The sequence below is a fragment of the Callorhinchus milii genome, unplaced genomic scaffold (assembly GCF_018977255.1).
Source record: "Callorhinchus milii isolate IMCB2004 unplaced genomic scaffold, IMCB_Cmil_1.0 Scaffold9, whole genome shotgun sequence".
Lineage (NCBI taxonomy): Eukaryota > Metazoa > Chordata > Chondrichthyes > Chimaeriformes > Callorhinchidae > Callorhinchus > Callorhinchus milii.
In genome coordinates this window covers 7,608,651-7,615,312 of record NW_024704750.1, presented here as the reverse complement: position 1 = coordinate 7,615,312, position 6,662 = coordinate 7,608,651, and positions in this window count along the sequence as shown.

Here is a 6,662-nt window from a genome sequence, read left to right as displayed (position 1 = left end):
CACTCTCTTCCCTCAGGACTGTCCTCAAACAGCGCAACGGAACGCGAGCGCTAAAATCCGCGCTCTCCGAAAGGGGGTTCCGCTAATAACGAATCCCGGGGACGATCCAAACTGCAGTCTCCGCGTTACAACTTTCCACCTCTATATCTCTGTATATATATATATTTTATTTTTTTTTGGCTTAGTTGCAGATCTCCGCCTCGGGTAACACGTGTCTTTCTTCCCAGTGGTTTTATTTACCAATCAGACCCAGAATTTCGAGGGATTGAAATCTCACGCACTTTATTTGGGCGTCAGGGATATGCGGCACAAACACTCCCTCCGGCACTCAGTCACAGCCCACGATCAGCAAAGAGTTCCTTTGGGTTAGTCTGTAAACCTGCAACCTGTTATACTGCAGTATGGACCAGGACTCTGGTCATTCTGTTCACCCGCATGATACACGGTCAGTCCACTGGACAGTAATAATGATAATAATAATAATAATAATCCTCGCATTTGATATAGCGCTTTTCACGTCGGGAGGACGTCCCGAAGCGCTTCACAGAACACACCGTAAAGTGAATTGAATGCATATTTGTGGGCGAACGCGGCAGCCGATTGCGCACAGCAATGCTCCACAATCCGTCGTAGATTGAAAATGACCCAATTTTATTATTGTTTGGGGTTTTGGAGGGATTATTATTAGGCTCTGTGTGGAGTAAGGAAACTTGCCCAAGGTTTCGCCCTCTGCCTGGAATTGAACTCGGGTCTCTCGCTTGCAAAGCGAGCGCTCTAACCACTGAAGTACAGGACAGTATATCATGTGAAGCACTTTATTATTAGTATTAGTAGTATTATCAGTGTCCTGCCCAATAAAGCTAGGCATCTTGTTGCACTGGTTTAGGAAGACAAGTCCTGGTGTCATTCCAGCTTTTCCAGAGGGTTTATAAGGGATAATATGAGTTGGTCCCTTGTTTGCGCTCTCGCTCAATGAATAACACGCTTCAGGTTCAGCAACTCACCATAACCAAGCAATGGTGAAATGTACTTTTATTTGCATACAGGATTTATGCACAGGACACATTTTGAGCAGGTTGCATTTGGCATCTTTATATGAAATAATATATAAAATACTAAATGTATAAAATACGAAATAATCTTTATTTGGAGTAATATGTTCGCAAAGTGCTTTGTTGTTATGTATCCATGTTGCTCCATGTCTCCCGCCCGACCCGCCCTACCGTCGGTGGCCGGGCTTTCAGCCTCTCTGCCCCCACACTCTGGAACTCCAGCCACAGTCCCTTCATTTCGCTTCCTCCATTGCCTCCTTCAAGACCGGTCTCAAGAGTTTTTCCTGGTGTCATGGCTGTTTGTGCCCAATTGAGCTGCCTACGACCTCCTCCGAACATGAAAGTCACTGTACCAAATGCAAGGATTATTATTATTTAGTTAATATTAATAACGATCCTTGCATTTAAGATTCGCTCTTCCAACATTGAAAAGTCTCAAAGGTACTTAAGGGAGATTTGCTGTTTATTTTGTAGGCAAAGGCAGGAAGGAGTTCATGTGTTTGCTTTTTGTAAGTGACTCCTTGCTAATCACGATGCGTAAGGGAGAAAAAGGAGGGATTTACCAAGCATGTTACCTCTACAACAACAACAACAACAACAAGATTTCATTTATAGAGCGCCTTTCACATCGGGAGGTTGTCCCAAGGTGCTGGACAGTTGGGTTGGGACCTGAGCAGGGGAGAAATGGTCAGGGTGAGGGGAGGGAAGGGAGGGAGCGAGGAGGGGGTAGAGAGTTGAGAGGATTGAAGGGAGCTGAAGGCACGGTCGAAGAGAAAGGTCTTGAGACCGGCCTTGAAGGAAGAAAGGGAGGAAGCAAGGCGAAGGCACTGGGGGATGGAGTTCCAGAGCCTAGGGGCTGAGAGGCTGAAGGCCTGGCCACTGATGGTAGGGCGGTTAGGGCGAGGGATGTGGAGCAGACCGGAACCAGAGGAACAGAGGGTACGGGCAGGTAAGTAGCGGGATAGTAGGTCGGAGAGGTAGGAGGGAGCAAGTCCGTGAATGGCCTTGTAGGTGAGGATGAGGATCTTGAATTCGATCCTCTGGGGGATGGGGTGCCAGTGGAGGCGAGCGAGGGTGGGAGTGATGTGGTCGCGAAGCCTGGTGCGGGGTTAACTCTAGGGTTAACACCAGGAAGATGCCCAGGATCCAATTTCCATAATGGAATTAATGTTTCATGAGTATGAACTCAAAACACCGCCTCCTCCCCTCTCACCCACCCACCCCCCTGGCAATATCTCATTGAGCCATCTCACAGGTCTAATGGATTAATAAGTAAAGGGAAGTTGCACAACAAGACAGCTTTTTCACAGAAGCTAATTGTTCTTTCAAACAAAACGAGGAAATGTTTATTTTCCAAAGAAGCTGCAAACTGCTAACGCTTTTAACTTTGAATCTGACACCGCGCTTTTCAGCGTTTGTGATTTGCAAGATTTGAGATGAAATATTACTGGACTGGACTCAGCAGCATTCGGGTCACAGAAAAATGTGACATAAATTTACTTTATTCTTTATCACTCCACAGTTCTGCCTATAATTCAACAGGCGATTGTCTCCCTGTTTTGCCCCCATTTCTCTTTCTATTCTCAAGAAATGCACGTTTTTTCGGTCAAAACCAGCTCAAGCGTTTAGCACCTGGTGACCTCAGAAATCAGACTGTTATACATGTATTATATGTCTATTTAAAGTTGAGTACCGCAATGAGCCAATTATTAACTGGGGAGCAATACTCTTGAGTTTGGAACACTCCAAAGCGAATGCACAGAAAATTCATCAGGTTAACAGCTCAATGGGATGAAAGTCGGTGTTTTTGTTCAGCTTTATTGTACAGTGATTCCATTAAGATAAATTGTATCCCAGCAATCTGCCTGAGTGACTACAAACAGTTCATATTTACAAATGATTATTGACTTTTTGTTAGAAGGAAGTGAAATGTGAATGCAACAACCTTGCACGATGTATTTTGTAACGTTTCTACACTCGAATAATTAATAATTAAAAGGAAATAAATTAAATTTAGCCTTCGCATATTTGTAATAGGCACCTCAGTTAAACTATTGAAGGGCTGGTAAGGAACACTGGGGGTAGGGGAAATACTGAGAACTAGTCTTCAGCCAAGGTCAAAGGAAGGTTGAAACTGGAGTTCCCCAGTCAAATTCAGAACCAGATAGCAGTGGAGGTGAGATCACAAATTTCAGATCTTTAGTTGAATCCAGTTTGGGGGAATGTTAGGAATTTCTTGCGACAACCTGCAGTTATGGAGTCCAATCTGCAAGTTCAGATATAGAACTGATCCACTTTACTAACAGCTATTCCACTGCCTTCATTTGTCCAATGGAAATGACTGGTGAAATTGACTAGGGTGTTGACACTTAGTAATGACACACTAGGGTGTTGACCAGAGTAATGGGAATAAAGTGCTTTGAACAAAAACAAATCCAATTATCCATTCTCTTTTCTGTTTTTTTTAATGATCTTTGTTTACTTAGGCCCAAATAAAATGATTTCACAATGCTGTAATGGTTATATATAAGCTGTAGTTGCCTACAAAATACATTGTCACTACACTTTACTTAACGTCCTGTGAAACGTTTTATGACGTGGTCCCATCATGAAAGCGGTGGTATCAAATAACATTATCATCATTATAAGTGCTCCAAGGTAGGCACTATATAAATGCAAGTTGTTGCTGTAGTTGTTATCCTTTTGACTTTATCCACAAAATATAGTCAATTCACTTGACAGTATTTTCTGTGAAGCACTTTGAGCCATCTCAAAGAGACATCTCTATAAGGCGCTACTATATCAAATGCAAGAATTATTATTATCCATTAACTCAGGGGATCCCCTTGGCTCTTTTGCTCTGATGTCTCTCTTGCTCTTTCTCCACCTCTGTGACGGCATCCACAGCCCTATCCTAACATTTCCGCTCTCCCTACATCAGAGTCTATCAAATCAAAAGGCTCTCATTTCATACAAGCTTCATTTCCTTCTTGTGCCACACATTTTTTCTTTGATAGATTCTTCTATATTTTATCTACTTACATACAATACATTTTATGTGTTCTTTCAAATCCTCACTGGATGAAAAGAATAATCAGTGCTTGTGTTGACAAAGGGAAATAGGAGTGTGTGTATAGGATGCTTATCTTTTACGCTCAGGAGTCCTGTAGCTCAATTGTTAGAGTACTCGCCTCGCAAGAGCGAGCCCTCGGTTCAATTCCCAGCAGAAAGAAACCTTGGGCAAGTTTCCTTACTCCACATACCTGATAATAATCTCTCAAGACAAAAAAAANTTAGTCATTTCAATCCACGACTATTTGTGGGACACTGCTGTGTGCAATTGGCTGCTGCCTTTCGCCCCCAAATATAGTGTCAATTCACTTTACAGTATATTCTGTAAAGCGCTTTGAGACGTCATCTAACAGTATATGTGAAAAGCGCTATATCAAATGCAAGGATTATTATTATTAGATTCTGAGAGCTTCCATCTTTCTTGATACTGGCTATCATTGAGACGTCTTGAAGCTCTTCACAACATTTACTGAAAAAGTGTTGGGAAATTACAAGGTATCCTCTTCTCATTTCCTTTCTCCCCTGGAACTTTTTTAAATCCTGCTCACTGTTTCTACACTGCTGTTTGTTTGGAAACACAATCTCTCACAGGATGTTTAGTGGACTAACAGCTGCAATGAAGTTCCACACGGAACAGCCCTGGTCAAAGTCACAATGACATTCTGAACATCTGTGATTAGGGCTCCCTCTGCCTCCTTGTCCTCCTCGACCTTTCTGCCATCTTCGACACTGTCGACCACTCCATCCTCATACACCGCCTCTCCGTTTTACTCAATCTTCACGGATCTGCCCTTGCCCGGTTCGATTCCTATCTTTCTCATCATCTCCACTTTGTTGCCTCTAACGGTTTCTCCTCCAGCTCCTGCACTCTCACATCTGGTGTCCCCCAGGGCTCTATCCTTGGCCCTCTCCTCTTTAATATCTACATGCTCCCCCTTGGTAACATCATCCGCAGACATGGGGTCAACTTCCACATGTATGCGGATGACACCCAACTCTATCTTTCTGCCTCCACTTCAACTCCAGACCCACTGCTGTCCTGACAGACTGTCTGTCAGACATCAAGTCCTGGATGAGGGCAAATTTCCTACAGTTGAATGTGAACAAGTCTGAGGCCCTCCTGATTGGCTCGCGCCAGCGCCTCAGCACCTCAGGCTCTGGCAGCATCAACCTCCATGGTTGCACACTACAACTCACCACCAGTCAGGAAACCGGCGTCTTGTTCGACCCCCCAACTGTCTTTTCTCCCCCACATTCCATCCATGACCCGCTCTGACTTCCCTCACCTCCATAATATCGCCCGACTCCGCCACTAACTCACCCCTCAGGCCGCTGAAACTCTTGTTCGTGCCTTCATCACCTCCAGGCTCGACTATGCAAATGCCCTGCTTGTCGGCCTTCCCAACTCCTCCCTCCACAGGCTGCAGATAATCCAGAACTCTGCAGCCCGTGTCCTCTCCCGCACTAAACTCCGTGACCCCATCTCCCCCATTCTCGCCCGACTCCATTGGCTCCCTATCCTTCAGAGGATCCAGTTCAAGATTCTGGTCCTCACATACAAAGCCCTCCATGGCATCGCCCCACCCTACCTCTGCGACCTCCTAACCCCCTACCATTACCTGCCCGTTCCCTCCTCTCAGCCGGCTCCGGTCTGCTCCACGTCCCCCAACCCACCCACCCCACCATTGGTGGGAGAGCCTTCAGCCACTCTACCCCCAACCTCTGGAACTCCATCCCCCAGTCACTCCGCCTCACCCCCTCCTTAGCCTCCTTCAAATCCCGCCTCAAGACCCTCCTCTTCGACCATGCCATCAGCCACTCCCCTTCGCCTCCCCCCCCCCCCCCCCCCCGACCCCAGCTCAGGTCTGAAATGCTGTACTCTGTCTTGCACCTTGGGACGTCCTCCCGACATGAAAGGCGCTATACAAATGTAATCTTGCTGTTGTTGTTGTTAGCGTCAACAAACTCCTCTCAAACCAGCAAAATGTATTGCAAAGTTCCCAGAAGAGAAAAACAAGACACATCTCTATCCAGATATTGAGGAAGTAGATGGAGAAATCCGTTCATCCAATGGAGCTGAGATACAGAACAGTGAATGATCCAGCCAAGTGAACATTTGTCTACGTTCGTACTATTAGCTATCGTTTAGATTTTTTTAATCTTCCACTGTTTTTCTCTCTTCAAATCAGAAAAGGAAGTTGCATCTCAAACTTAAAAACTGAAAGTACTATGTCACTTAAGATTTTTTGAGTTTAGACCCTTATAAATCATATTAAAGCTATGTACTGTTCATGATGCACCGAGAGAACTGCATTACAATTCTAGTCTGATGGTCAAACGGCAGTAACCTGAAATGTTCTGCACAAAGTGCGCAGTCAAGACCTCGTGTCTCACTGGAGGAGGCAAGGGAGGGGTGGCCTGGGCTGGAAGAGTCAGAGGCTGGGTGCTTGTCCGGTTGGAGACCAGGTCAGTTGTTTAAGTTGTGGGCAGGCAGTGTGAACCATTGCACAGGAGATAGACAGGACAAAGAGAAACAAT